The 16,198-nt window shown below is 40.4% G+C and overlaps 1 non-coding gene across 1 annotated transcript in view; it reads left to right on the forward strand.

The window, feature by feature from the left end:
- The window catches only part of LOC109423809 (uncharacterized), a 37,746-nt gene extending 21,548 nt beyond the window's left edge, over positions 1-16,198 (forward strand). Inside the window, exons 2-5 of the transcript XR_009997797.1 lie at positions 13,894-13,961; positions 14,030-14,230; positions 14,294-14,422; positions 14,848-16,198. This is a non-coding gene — a transcript (uncharacterized LOC109423809). The remainder of the gene's footprint in view (positions 1-13,893; positions 13,962-14,029; positions 14,231-14,293; positions 14,423-14,847) is intronic.

Genomic DNA, 16,198 nt, shown 5'->3' on the forward strand with positions numbered 1-16,198 from the left:
TTACATAATTATACGATCATTAAATAAAGACTTTTTTAATCGTGAACTTAGAATAAGTCGTTTTCCAATTTTTTTGTACTGTACATATGGCAAATTCCTTAACATTCACAAAAATGCAACGAAAAACGATAAGATAATGGAATTTGCTTCGACGAAAATATGAAAAATAGATGGTTTCGAAAAAAAATATGTTGTTCCCAAGACTTAACCATTTTAAACAATAGTCTCATCATCAGAACAGAAGTAATTAAGTATAATTCAACGATTGATTACTTAAGGCACCGATGTTTACATCACTTTTGTGCGAATTTCGACTTAGGCTGAAGAAAGTGAGATCAAACTATGAAATTGTGTTTGTTTACTCTCATAGGTCTCACTTGCCCCAGATGCTGAAATGCACTGGGGCAAGTGAGAGCAGTTAACTAAAGGTAATAGATGATAATAAATTACAGCTTTTTCGATTAAAATAACTTGGAAGCACTCCAAATATTATCCTGCAATCGAAAAAGTTTTACTTCATTTGTTATCCTATTTTTAAACGACGAATATAGTAGAGTACGTTAATCTCACTTAGTGAATTAAAAATTACATATGAACAACAATAACATATATGGTCTCTTTATGGTGGGAACAATAACAATTTTTGAATTCAAAGTATCCGTTGGTGTGATACCTATGTTTTCCATGAAGAATGTTTGCCTTAAAAATAAAAAATAGATAAAATTATAGCCGTAGGTCTCACTTGCCCCGGATTCTCACTTGCCCCGGGGTACCTTACTATATGTGATCGTACTTGGGCTCGTATAAAACAAATAAATTTTGGAAAATTTTTGGGCGACTCCCATTAAAATTCCAAAAGAAAAACACTATAAAAAAATAAAAATTTAACAACAATGTCCAATTGCCAGGGGGCGCCAATCTGGATGTTTGCTAAGGGTGTCATGAGTCCACGCTACGGCTCAGGTGGCCAGGTCAAGTTTCTGTCGACTTGCTTGATTTCGTTGTTGAGGCTGCGCCGTCATGAGCCTCTGGATATGCCTCTGCTGCGATGTTCTGCTGGGTTCCAATCTAACGATTGCTTGCAGATTTCGTTTCCGCCCCTACATAGAGTGTGGCCGACCCACCTCCACTATCGCTCCTGAATTTCTGTCACTATCGGCTTTTGATGACATTGACGATGGATCTCCACGTTGGAGATCAAATAGTCAGGCCATCTTGTACGAATTATATACTGCAGACATCTATTGACAAAGACCTGCAGAAGTTGAGTGTTCTCAACAGATACACATCAAAATTCGGATTTCGGTGCGTCGACTAATCTGGTTGTGTAGGCAGCTACAAAGAAATACATAAGTGTACTCACTCAAAGTGCAAATTTTCGGTAATACCAATCCGTGTGATCAATTATGAAATTTCAAATAACTCAACGTACATATGTACAGATGGGTAAATTATTGGTTAAATTGGGAAAAAATCCACAGCTCAGGTGAGATTTGAACTCACGACCCTTATTCGCTAGACAAGTGCTTTACCAACTAAGCTACCGAGCCAATTAATGACCCGGCAACCTAGTTGTAGTTGTCATAAGGTTCAATTCTAATCTCATCGATCTATATCATCTTCCCCTAAACCGCAAATATAACCATCTCTGTTGTACATATGTACGAAGAGTGAAAGCGATTTGTTTATTGTTTGAAACTGTTTGCCTATCGTACAGGCAACGCTTCCTCAACCACTTGTAGAGGAAGAACAATGCTACCTGGAAGGCGATCAAACGCGTCGTTCGCATTCTGTTTGATACGACGGGTAACTACGTAGAGGTAGATGCTCGAAAACGACTCACTCAAAGTGCAAATTTTCGGTAATACCAATCCGTGTGATCAATTATGATATTCCAAATAACTCAACGTACATATGTACAGATGGGTAAATTATTGGTTAAAGTGTACTTTACGCTTGGACTTTCTTTATTCTGACATATCAAACTTAAGGATACATCTTAGCCTATTTCCGTTGTGCAGTACTCTGCACGAAAATGCTCTGCACTGTGCTTCAATGAGGCCGATGATTTTCTCAGGGACACCCTTGCGCCTGAGGGCTAGGTACCCACATGTTTTCGTGATTGAGAAAGTCGAAAGCTTTTTCGTAATCAATGAACATCAGGTAGAGAATCTCTTGGAATTCACTGATTTGCTCCAGGATGATACGGAGCGTGACAATATGGTCCATATGGTCCACACTGGATCGTCCGGCACAGATTCCTGCTTGCTGCCGTCGAAGAGTTGCGTCAATCCTCTCCTGTATCCGGTTAAGGATCACTTTGCAGAGGACTTTGAAAACAATACACAGTAACATAATGCTCCGCCAATTATCGCATACAGTCAGGTCACCCTTATTGGGTACTTTTACTAAGACGCCTTGCATCCAGTCAGCCGGAAATGTCACGGTTTTCCATATGTTGCAAATAATTGATGTAGGCAGAGTGTACCAGTTATCGCCTTATTTTGCCATAGTGGTTATTTGTAATAATTTAAAAGTTAACATCATTTCCAGAATTTTAATGACAAAATACATTTAAATTCTTGCTACTAAAACGTTCATAATAGGTCAAAGCTTGACAACTTCCTAAATTTTCACTATGGCCAAATAGGGAACCACTATGGCGATAACTGGTACAAGTGGTACACTTACCCTAGCAATTGTGCGGATACTACGTGGTGAGCTTTGAGCATCACAGCTGATATGCGATCGACCCCTTGGGGCTCTGTTCGATTTCATGCTACGGATGGCTGTTTATATCTCCTGCACTGATGAAGCTTCAGTGTTGCCTCGGGTAATGCGTCGAACCCTTAGCGGATCATGCGTAGCCGATACTTGAAAAAGGTTTCCAAAGTGCTCGAAGCAGCGTTTCAACGGGTCAGTCAAACTGTCCAGACGTGTCATTCCCGGGCATCGTAGCATTCATCTTCGTCCTACTAAGGCGACGTGAGACATCGTAGAGAAGACGGATGTCGCCAGTGTTTGTGGCTTTCTCGCCTTCGTCGCCTAGGGGCCCGCTCACGCTCTTTTGTCCAGTCTACATGAGCGTTTCACTTCCTTCTCGGGAGTCGAATAGCGTTGACGGGCTACGGCTTTGGCTCCTTGTATTTTTGCTCGCTCTATCGTGGCTTTGGCGTTCCTTCGATGCTGCTTTCCCCGGATGCGTAGCTCAGCCAAATTATTCTCGCCGGTGGCGATGAAGGCGTTCTTGATGACACTCAATAATTGATCTTCTACGCGTCCACCTTCTGGAATATCCGCAGCACGGTTCTCTAGGTCCTCGACGAAGGACCTTTTCACCGCAGCGTCTTCCAGTCAGCGTGTGTTAAACCGACGCGACGCTCGATTTTCTCCTATTGTCGATGGATCTTGGCAATGCGCAGCCGGATGTCGTCGATTAGGAGATGATAGTCGGACGCAGTGTCGGAGCTAAGTTTGTTCCGCACATTAAGAAGGCTCCGTCTCCATTTTTGGATGAAGCAGATGTGGTCGATTTGATTTTCCGTGACGCCATCACGGAAATCCTGTGTCACTTTGTGCACTGGTTGATGTGAGAAGAGCGATCCCCCAATCACCATGTCATTGTTGCCACAAAACTCTGTAAACAGCTCTCCGTTATCGCTCATTTCTCCGAGACCATTGCGTCCCATGACGTGCTCATAGGAGATGAGCTAACCTAGGGCTAAAAATCTCGTTAATACGGATAATTAAGGATGTTTTCGATCACCTGACAATTGTTTAACTCATTTATCTATAACTCAATTCATATATACGGCGTGAGAGCGCTAGTACCACCTACTCAAAATAAACGATCGAAAAATCCGATCGCTTAGTATGAGTAGGTGGTACTGGTACTAACACTTTTACGCCATAAATGTAAGAGTTGAAATATGGCGTCCTTGATGATAATTGTAGGAAAAACATTAATCTACAAGTTCGTCGAACATCACATTTTTATATTGGGCTTCCGAACTGAGTTATAGACAAATGAGTAAAATGATCGCCAGGTGATCGAAACATCCTATAGGAATTCTATAGCCTTGTTTCTAGGGCAACTCTGTGGAAAATGTAAGATTTTTCTTGTTTACGTTCGTGGGTGAATATCACAGTTAAACTGGCTAAGTTAAACTATGTTGTAGAACTTATAATTTCAAGTAATTTTGCTGAACCGAAAACAGGATGCGGCAGGAAAAAATGCAAATGATAGTGTCTTTTTTATCTAGTTCATTTATTTGTGGCTCAATCGTGTATAACGCTTTACGCAGCCGAGGATCTTTTTGGGCTTGGGCTTCCGGATGGCCAGGAGCAGCTTGGTAACACAAAGAGGACAAAACAGAGAAAAAAAAACTGGAGAAGAAAACACAAGAAAATTTAACTCTTATACTATCAGAGCGAAGAAAGTCGATCAGTCAATGTCTATATTCTAGCACTACAAAATAAAAATGATTATATTTAATTTTTAACTTGCGATCATGTAAGCCTGAAAAGTGAGTATCAAAAAACTGCGCGTCCAATGGTCATAAGACAAAATGGCTAATATAGTAAATATTTTAACTTCAATGTTATGAAAAACCAAGCCATACTAATCCAGAGCCATTTAGTATCATATACTAGATAAAGTCAGAACACATTTGTGATGATATTTACAGAAAATTAAATAGCTTAGCTTAGCTTAGACTGACTGCACATATCTATGGTTGCTACTCCGTGATTGACTCGAACCAATGACAGTTGCACAATGAATCAACTGAATAATTGACTCCGAGTGGTCAACATTCTCACTGTGCACGCTTCAGAGGCTCTCTTTAACAGTTCAATAACGGCGCTGGCCACGTCCTTGCAGTCAGGTTGGAAGAGTGAAGGAATGTTAATAGCAACCTTTGTTATGTGAAAGTTAGCGTTTACCGCACGTCTCCACCAGGCTGCAGGAAGGAGTGATTGTTAGTAAGGAAGGTATCGTTGGGTCAGGATTCACTTTGATAAGTAATATGACCTTTTGATGTTGACGCATGCCGTGCAGACTGCAGTGATGTTGTTCGCTTCACACGGAAAGCAAACAACCAATATTTACTACAAATGAAGCAACAAAATATGCAGACGGAAGTGCTATTGTTCGCATTACGCGGAAAACAAACAATCGGCCACCCACGTCAGGTGATCGTTTAATATTTACTATTAAAGACGCGACAACATATAAAAACTTAAGCGCTATTGCTCACTCCGCGCGGAAAGCAAACAATCAGCCACACGCGTCAGGTGGACACTCAAGATTTACAACAAAAGACGTGACCAAACATGCAATCTGATGCGCTATTGCTCGCTTCACGCGGAAAGCAAGCAATCGATCACCCACGACAGGTGATCGCTCAATATTTATTCATAAAAATACATACAACAAATATACATGGACAGATACATAGAAAAACAATATATCGTTAGGAGATCGCACAAAAAATGAAATTCAATAAAAAGAAGAGGTAATTTGTAAGATGCCATCCCGAACAGTGACAAAATGGAACAAAAATCCAAGTCGACACTCATGGTGACGAACTATACAAAATCAATGAAACATTATTTGAAAAGAGGACATTGTAAATATATGAATACAAACTATCACCTATGGTATAAAATTGAATTATTATAATAATTGATATAGAATCCATAAAAAAAAATAACAAGGAACAAACTCACCGGATAATCGCCTGCCATCAATCGAACTAAAAATGCGAAATGAAAAAAAAAAAACTAAATTGAGGCACCCAAGGCAACGCGCGCGCAAAATCGGCCTACAGCTGCCGAGCCGTCACTACACACACTCAATATACATATACAGAAAATTAAATATTTCAAAAAGTAAAAAGAAAATCGTGTTAAGTACTGTTCCTTTGAATTCCACTAAGAATTTGCATCCTTTGACAGATACGTATTTCAACCTCAACTTGAGTCAAATACAAGACACTGAAGACAACCTTGCACTTGAAGCCGAAATACGTATCTGTCAAAGGATGCCAATTCTTAGTGGAATTCAAAGGAACAGTACTTAACACGATTTTCTTTTTACTTACAGGATATTCCCCTAACAAGCCCAGGTTCATCATCATCAAATATTTCAATTTGATCTGATTCAGTTATCAGATATGAAATTTAGCGACCTGTTTATTTTTCAGTGGTTTGAAAATGCAAACTGTCTTAAGTTTATAGAATAACCCTGATATCAGTTTTTTTTGAACATTTCCATGATTACATCGTCAAATTTTAACCTGATATGTTCTACAAGTTTATTGGTATTTCTGAAACACAGTATTTTGATAAAAACATCAACTCTGTAAAATTGAATACTGCAACAGTAAACCAATAATTTTCATGACCCTGATCGAAGTTCGTGGCGAGTCGGTGGTCCAGAATTTCGACCAGGATCGATTATTTTTTATACAGACGGTTCAAAATTGAACAGAAAGTGGGAGCAGGAGTAACTGGCCCAGGGATAAACCTGTCGATACCCATGGGAAAGTATCCAACTGTATTCCAGGCAGAAATTCAAGCAATTTTAGAATGCTCTAATATATGTTTGCAAAGAAACTATAGGCATTCAAATATATGCATATTGTCTGACAGTCAAGCAGCACTAAATGCTTCGAAGTCAGCGGTATGTACATCAAAACATGTTTGGGAGTGCATTAAATCACTTCAAGATCTGTCCTGTCGTAATCAGGTCAACTTATATTGGGTTCCTGGCCATTGTGGAATTGATGGAAATGAAAGAGCCGATGAATTAGCAAGGCTTGGATCATCTCTTCAGTTCATAGGGCCCGAACCTTTTTGTGGGCTATCTGCCTGTGCTTTGCGAATGGAGTTCAAAATAAGAGAACATTCGAAAGTGACGAACAATTGGAAAAACACTTGTATAGCAAGACAAGCAAGGCGATTTATTATTCCAAATGTTTCTAAGACTTGTAAAATACTGGATCTTTCCAAAAAAGATCTAAGCGTATATACTGGGCTTATAACAGGTCATTGTCCGAGCCGATATCACTTGAAGCTTATGGGAAAACTTCAAGATGATATGTGTCGCTTTTGCGGTACAGATAAAGAAGACTCGCAACATCTACTGTGTCACTGTTCGGCACTCTTTACAACAAGACGTAAGTTCTTCGTCAAAGGGCTGTTAGAACCCTCTGACATTTGAAGAACAACACCCAGTACGGTAGTGCAGTTCATTCGAAATGTCGAACCGTGCTGGGTTAATGCTATTAATCAAACGATGGCGATCACTCACAATAGTGGTACGTCATCTTGATATACATAGCTATAATAAAACTTATCAGGGGCATATGTCACAATAGATCAAAAAACTGGTCGCAGTGATGGAAATACCCGACACGGAATAAAAAAAAAAACAATAATTTTTGAATAGACACCATTTGGCAGCCTTGCTATGACAAATTTAATGCCTTATTACGTCCAGAATAGACCAGAAATGACTTAACGAGATCCAATTGTGATTTTTTTTTTCAAAAAAAGATGTCATGAGAAGCTTTTATTTCTTCATCTTGGCGTGACTTCCTCACTGCACTAGGCCAGCTCCTCAGCTTAGTGTTCTATGAGCACTTCCAATCTCCATAGTTATTAACTGAGAGCTTCCTCTGCCAACGACCATTTTGCATGTGTATATCGTGTGGCAGAGGTACGCAGATTCTCTATGCCCAAGGTAGCCAAGGAAATTTCCATTACGAAAAGTTCCTGGACCGATCGGGAATCGAATGCGTCACCCTCAGCACGGTCATGCTGAATACCCTCGCCTTTGCAGCTGTAGGGCTAGGCTGTAGGCTAGCTTGTAGCTGCAGGGGCCTTAAAATCATGCGAATTTTCGCTTTAACTGTACCGAGTGAGAGGAGAGAGGTGGTGTGTGAAAAATATAAACTTTCCACCAAACATCTGCACCTATGCACACTCATTTCACTATCATATTCGAGTTAAACCAAAAACCAAATTTTTCTCAACAAAAATCACCCGATCTTGTGTACGACCCAATACAGCTCGGAACAAGATAAGAAAATAATCTCATTAACAATCAATCTCTCCATGGTTCCGATTGAATAAAAAAACACGATGTTGAACCTGATAGTGAACCTGATCGCACGATAATCCATTGCAGACCTCGTCCGGATTTTCGGGGCTTAATTACTATGCGTGCTACAAATGGTGCCGGCTCAGCGAAAAGCTCACTCTCATTTTCATTTAATTCGTGTTTCTTTCATGAATACACGTTCGTCCAGCGCCAAAAAAAAGAGGCGATCCGGATGTATATTGAAGAGAGCTGGAAGTGAGTGCGACCTGTTGCAGCAATGCTCTATCGAATGATGCGTGTACTTGGAGATCAATCAAGTCTCACACGCGGAGGCTTCACACAAAAGACCCAGACGAACCTCACTTTCATTGCACGCAAATCAACCGCGAGCGTAGCGCATTGTTTGGGTTCGCCAGCTTGTCGCTGGATGGGGTGGTGGATGTTATGTCCATGTCGATGACCTGAGAAAATAGATTCGGTGCGTTGAACAATTTGTTGTAGGCGGCGATAGTTTCTTATATGTACATATGAAAGCCTCGAAAAATCCTCAACATAAAAGATATTTGATCACTTTTCAATATCGAATTCTGTTGATAAAAGAAAATCGCGAACACATAGGGTCTGGGACCATTTGGGCAGGAGCACCTATTTTGGGCACTTGCTGCTATAACTCAGTCAATTTTAAACCGATTGACTTGATTTTTGAAAAGCAATCAGAAACGCGCAGTATCTAGCCATGTACAAAAATTCAAGTCAATCGGTTTGAAATTGACTGAGTTAGAGCATCAAGTGCCCAAAATAGGTGCTCCTGCCCAAATGGTCCCAGACCCTATCTATCTTAGAGTGACTGGAAGGGAGAGTGGCGTCATGTTCCGATTTTGACAGGTCTCCTGCTCGTTTGGAACGCGCGTTTGTATGGATATGACAGCAATTTGACACATGATCTTTATTCCAATTTTGACATTGACGCCACTCTAAGTTAAAGGCACTTTAATCTATCTCATTTTCAAACGTTTCTGTGATTCCGACACTGATTTTTCATTTGGGCCTAACTGATATTTTCGAGTTGTCTTCATCGATCCTCTCTTTGTGTTATCACAGAATGTGTATTGAGTTTTCCAAAGATTTTTTGGTTGAAATGCGAAGAAGACAACTACATGTTGCTATAGAAACAAAAAAAAATAATGGTTTTGTTTGTTTTGCTCAAGTTATAAGCGAAAGAGAGAGTCGACGAAGAGAAATCGATGAAGTCAGTTAGGCCCTTATGAAAAATCATTGTCGATTTATTCAGGTGGTTTTATAAACTTTCAGTACATTTCTTGATACTTTAAAGGCTACAACGTTTTTGTACACTGTAACACTGTGATGCACAATTGATCGGACAAACGCCGAGTTTCATACAAAATGGCCAAGTTTGAGATACTGTATGCTTTGTGGGATTTATGCTCAAAATGCTGTATGCTTTGATGGATGCTGAATTACTATTATTCCATTATATGGGGTTTGACAAGCACACTCATGTTGGGCGGGAACATATATTCTTTTGTTTTGCTCTGTTTTTATCACTTGTCACAAACATAGCGTCATTAGGAGTGAGTTGGTCGTAGACACGAGGTTCGCCTGGTGTTTAGGTACTCTTAGAAGCCTGTGGATGCTATCAAGTTTCGCCACGTTTCGGTTGACCGCTAGCATGCTCAGGCTACTCTTGCTCTAGCCTATTGCCGACATTATTTCCGACAGCTTCACTTTTACAGGCGTAGGTATTCCACGTGGTTACCGGAGTTCAGCTTGTCATCAATCAAGACACTCAGCTGCTTCAGTTGTCGTTTGTAAAGGGCTGTTTCGATCCCATACAATCTTCCACTATACCGATAGAATGGGTCGCGATCAGGTTGACTTCCTCTATCGACTCACCGTATACCACAAGTATAATGTCGTCGGCAAAGCCAACCAGCTTTATGGCCGGTGGTAGTATGAGCTTCAATAGGTACGTCGTAATAGTCATAGTACCGGGCCCAGGATTGACCCCAGAGGTACTTCGGGGTGGTATTGTAACTGCTTCCTGGGTATCGTAAAGGAGCATACTGTTCCAGTAGTAGCTTTCTAGCCACCCTGTAGCGAATTCCCTCTTTTGGACATTTTGGTCACGGGCCTGAAAGCCTCCACCGTCGATCGTTCTTTCTGGCTACAAAACTTATCTGACCTCTCGGTTTAGACTACCTAGATGGCACCCCTAAGTTCTCCTAATGGGATAGTTTAAAACAATCGTTTTACCACATTACGGCCGCACGGGACGACGTGTAATTTTTCCTATCTTCCCTCTCTTTCTAACAATTTGCCTCATGATTTTGAAGATGCAAATATCAAATTCCACTGCACTGACGTAGCTGAAACTTTAGTCGATTGTGCACCGCAAGTGAGCAAACGAACGATCAAATTTTTAGCCAATAATATGATGTAGAAGTTGAGATTTGCATCTTACTAACAACAGAGCAATGGCGGACGATTCAACCACCGTCCCGTCCGGCCTTAACAATGCATATGGGTTCCCTAAACATTGGTACAAGATGCGGGAATCAAGAACCTGACGTCGTCGCACCTTGGTGGTGTCAGACTCGAAAGAACAATCCGCTTTAACTGCTACTAGGCGGTGTCCAGCAGACAGATTAGATAAGTGTTTAGGCTGTAGAACCAATCTTTATTTTTTCCACTTCTTTGGAAATTCGGCTTTGTCCTAGTACATTTGTCTAGCCATTCTGAACATGTCAGGGCGAGCCTCGATGACCGCCTTCATTGCCACGGTCGGATTACCGTTTGAACTCGGTGCCTTGTTCACCTTGAGCGTTCCTCGTTTATCACTGGAACAACTTGGCTTAGGCCGGTTTGGCCGTAGAGTACGAGAACCCATGGCCGCGTTTCGTGGCGGAGGAATAGTGTTTACACGATCCTCTCTGCAGCATCTTGATGGAGCGCTTCGAGGAAGTCGACGAACCTTTTAGTCTTGGCACTTAACTATCCTGTTGGCATCGCCTCTGGGGTAATACAAGTGCCAGTTTAGCAGCCTTGTTGGCGTCACTTCGTGTGTATTTGGGAATAAGTGTCACCTCTCGGCTCTCGCTCGGTGTTGTTGCGCGAAGAAGGTTTTCATTTCCAGTAGTAGTAGCGAATGTCAAAAGCCGCAGCCCATCGTCGTTGGTAATGGATTGTAGCCTTTCCGTACCATAACAGTTCAATAGAAATTATCTCTCCTTTTCTGCGCATTTGCATATCCGTTGAATAGCCAATGCATGTTCATCCATAGGCCTTATCAAGGCTGTCAGATCTCATTCTTTGCACTGTCCGTTGCGCTACACAGTGGCGGGCCTCCATACAAAGGTCGGACAAAACCTCAAATGTTAACCGAAATGGCTAAAATTCACAGGTTATGATGATTTTAGTGCCCTAAACCTATTTCTGACATGGAACTTTTCATATATTTTGATTTTACTATATTAGGGTAGTTCAAAATTTTGAAATCTGCTGATTATGGCAGGCATGTCAAATATTATCGATAATAAGCTAACACGATGCGTTTTTGAACGTATCTATTGATCAACCTTTTGATTTGAGGGTTCTTATATCATGTATTGGCATTAAATTCACCTGTAATTGTGTATTTTTGATGCTAGGGTGGTCCAAAATTTTTAAAACTACATAAATCATTAGAAAAGTTCGATTACCTATATTTTCTTTCAATGGATCAATTCAGATACACACAATGTTGACTGACAAGACGTGATCTATTCTCTATAGACCATGTGACGATTTACGGTGGATACACGGAGGTGAATTAACGATTTTAAAATGGGTTCAGATAGTGAACTGCGTAAATTTGAACCGCCTTTGAAAATTTTGTTTCAACGACTTCTTAAATGCTCGTCCTAGTTAAGGTTGTACATGTTGTAATGTACATTGATCTTTGTTATCACTTGTCGAAGCGATCAAAATAACCCTATATCCCTTTCGTGACGGAGCTCAAAAAAGGGAAATTTCCATACAAATTGCTCAAATTTGGCTCTCTAGAACTCTCTGGCTTTTTAACATACCCACATTTTTTCTTTGGCATTCACTAGAACTACTCCTTGTCTTTCGATTTCTAGCTTTGTCCACCTAGATAAATCGTAAATTAAAAATTTGCGACAGATAAAACTTTTTCATGTTTTTCAATTTTTGCTCACTTTTTGTTTAACTTGTTGTAGGCAATTTCACACACAACATAAACAAAAGTTTGTTTGCACACATGCAAGTATAAGTAATGGCTCAATTATCAAAACAATTAACATCAGGTAAACCAAAGAAATAAAGTTGAAAAAATTACACAAAACTGTTATTGCTCAACAGCACAATTGTGCTGGTTCGTCACGAAAGGGATATATAAAGAATTGGTAATATATATTCGCAATATTGAAAAAAGTTGTTGATAAACGATCATTAGAGATTGGTAGTCATATTGATGAAAAGTAAAGCTCCAGCAAATATTTTCAAAATCTATATCACTATGTGTCGTTTAATAGAAATGTGTTCTATGAGGACGCATGAATAAAATACAATAAAACTTCAAGTTTGAAAAAAAACAAGAACAAAAATCGAGAAAAATAATCAAAGATTGCCTTGGTGATTGCACCCTTTAGTGAATTTCTGTTATATTGTATAGATGACTACCTAATGCTTTAAACTGTAGCGATGTGCATGTAGAAAAGAAGCGCATAGGTGTCGACGAATTTGTGTCACTATATATTGAAACTACGATAGAAGTTCGTGAAGAGATTGCTTCCAAGCTTTTTGAGCAATTCTAACGATTAGGATGAATCGAAAAAACGGTTAGTTTAAGAAAACCAATGAGCAATGGTTTGTGGTTATTGTTACATTTTCTTCGCCTTTATTTTATTTTTAAGGATCAAAGAGTTAGTTGTATTTGGTGGTCTTTAATAATGCGGGATTTAGGTAGCGTCTAAGTAAATAAAGGCTTAATCATTTTTAGTCATCACTCCTCTTCTCTCCAACTTACTCTGTTTAACTGGAGTGCCCACGTTATTGTCTTTTTTCTGTTAAAAAAAATGTAATTTAAAAAAATAAATGAACTAAATTAAAAAAAAAATGTTAGAGCTGTGGCCATCTAGTCATCAAACCCACCCTCATCCCCCTTCCCTAATGACAACGTTACTTAGTGAAGATCTTTTACTAGAATGAGGATCACACTAAATTGTAAGTCTTCCGAAATCAATTTGAATTGTGTTAAGATTAAATAGAAACTTCAAACAATATCACTTCCTCTACAACCATGCGGCTCCATTGTGACATGATAGCAAAAAAATTTTTTTTTTTTGGTAGCCATACACCGCTTTTGATCCGTATGCAGAAAATCCTTGTTCAATCCCTGGTCCGTCCCGTTTCTCCTTATTTTGTATCTACATATGTAATATTATGGACGGTCTTCCGTGGACAAATAATTTGCATCATCACTTCCTTCCTTTGCTCATCATTGACCTGTAATCTTACGTAGCAGGGACAGTTCTCGCCTTGAAAATAAAAGATTGCCAACACTCACTCACTGAAAATGCCTGTTAGTCCCAAGCAGTCTTCTCATTATATTATTGTGTAAAGGTAGCTTATCTTGAGAAACGGGAGTATGAAGCAACTACGGGCTAAAGCTTAAGAACTTGTATTCCATTTGATACGATGCAGATTTTTTTTTTATAATCTAGAGAAAAGTGTTAACTGAAGATACCTATTTTTTCTACTTACAGTTATTATTTGGATGCCAGCTGCTTGCCAGAGCTGATGATTTACTCGATTCCGAGGAGCCTCCTGAGGGGTAATGCTTCGCACAACCGTTTGGTTTCATCACGTTTTGCAGATTAATGACAAACCGTTTCATTCCAGTTACTATGCCTTCATAGAGTCACCATCGGCCGTTCCGCCGAAGGTTCGGTCTCCGCCCTATACTCACATCAACATCGACTGCAAGGATGCCACCAATCCCAAGCCATACGTGTCCGCGAACAACCTCTGCGGAGATCTGAACAAGGGCAAAATTCCGCGCAACCCAATGCGGCAGAGCGTGATGGGTGAGCCTTATCCTTTGTAAGTTGTGGCAGTGATTCATGGGCAAGTTGTAAGGAAATGCTTATATTTTTTTTCTTGTAGTGAGTTGATCAGAAATCAAACATTGAAGTTTTTGTCAAAAACTTTACCTGTGTTGAAAGCTGATGATACGCTTCCCAAGGTTACCCAGATCATGCCGGACGAGACTGTGGATCAATTTGACGACAATGGGTAATATTTGCATATAAGGACTAATCATATCATAAAACGGACAACTTTTTGCGCATTATCTTTTTTATTTTGTTTGTTAAGCCTCATTTCTGTGAAGTCCACTATTTAAGGACAGACTTGTAAGAATCCCAAAATGGTCGCCTCAATGGCCGACTTTGGCACCTACTCACGATTTCGAGCGCACAAATCTCTTCGTAAACAAAACCAGCGCACCTGATCTTTTTATTTTGAGCTTATTACAAGTGAGCAAGAAGAGAATAATCTAATGCACTGTTGTTTGAAGCTTGCTTCTTGAGATTTGTGCGTTTGAAGCTCTGATGCACTGTTGAAGCGGGATTTCAAGACGTTTGTCCTTAAATTAAATTAAAATACTGAATGACGGAACAAGGTTTGTTATAATTGAATTACGCGCCTTCTTTTCATAGCATTGCAAACTTGTTTAATTTATATATTAAAAAGTCCTTAGTAATTCAATCGGAATACCTTTCACGTGCATATTACATTCCAGCATTGGTCGTCGAATGGGGAAAGTTATGCGGATGACCGAAGATCGCAGAGATGAGGAAGAACCCCGAACGCCAAGAAAGTTCTGCGACGGTGGTGGAGTATTCTGCGCTCTTTACCGCGCTATACAGGGAGAACCAATCAGCAGCAAATTGGTCGCCGAACGACGTGAAGAAATCCCAAGTGCTTACGCGCCGCCACCACCGCGATATGACGGACCCCCTACGCCTTGTCCAGCCAAGGTTGAATATGCTACACCGGTGTTCGCTAAGAACTACCAGGGTTCGTGGAGGTACGTCGTCCAAATCCCGTACGAGGGATACTTCACTCAAACCGTGGAGGTGACCCGCTGCCTTCAGGCCCGTTGCCATTATCTGGACGGTGGTTGCTTGTCCTCTCCTCGATGGGTTAGCTTGCTTGTTGCTGAAATTTTCTACCCAAATGCTGAAGAATTCACCACTTCGACATCGACGACCACGGCACCATCGGTTCAGGACTTCCAGGCTTACCAGCAGTATCTGCAGAAACGAGCGGGACTTCCCACTGGCGCCGACAGCGGTTCCTATGAAAACACCAGCAATCACGCAACTCGTAAGAGCGACCAGCATTGTGATGGACACGATGAAATCGGGTGCTTCCAGGTTCGCTTGTACTACGATTGGTTCCTGATACCTGGTTCGTGCAAATGCTGGAGACCAGATTACTTCGCCAAGTACGTTCGGAAGCGACCGACTCCTGAGCTGTAAACTCGATGATAGCTGCGCTCATAAAAGAAAAGAAATCGCGTACGAATGTTGAATGGACTGCAACTTTATTTATTTATTTATTTTATCTTAGCTTATGTAAATGCTAGAGCGTAAAATGGAAATTCAAGTTGGAGCTTATTCGGGTAAAACATTTGAAGGCGGTTCTGTGAACGCTTTCTGGCGTGATCCGGGACGTGTTATATCTCTCTATCTCTTACGCAGAAGAATTCTCTCTTCTACTCTCAACTTTCCGCTGGTTATGGTGTTCTGGGACAATAATCGCTGCAATGCGCCATCGATGGCATCCATTGAGTCGGATTTATTTTTAGTTCTAAAGTGATCTAGAAGTATGACTGACAACACTGATCTGCAAAACAGTACTATACATTAAACGCTCTTCATAAGGAACTTTAGGGTAAGCTACAATAGGTATCTTTTAAAAGTGCTCTTCTCGTCTACTAGAGTCTGGATCAACAGAAGCAATGATAGAGGAATAGGTTGTAAATATAAATATTTTAAAAATAAA

The sequence above is a fragment of the Aedes albopictus genome, chromosome 2 (assembly GCF_035046485.1).
Source record: "Aedes albopictus strain Foshan chromosome 2, AalbF5, whole genome shotgun sequence".
Taxonomy (NCBI): Eukaryota; Metazoa; Arthropoda; class Insecta; order Diptera; family Culicidae; genus Aedes; species Aedes albopictus.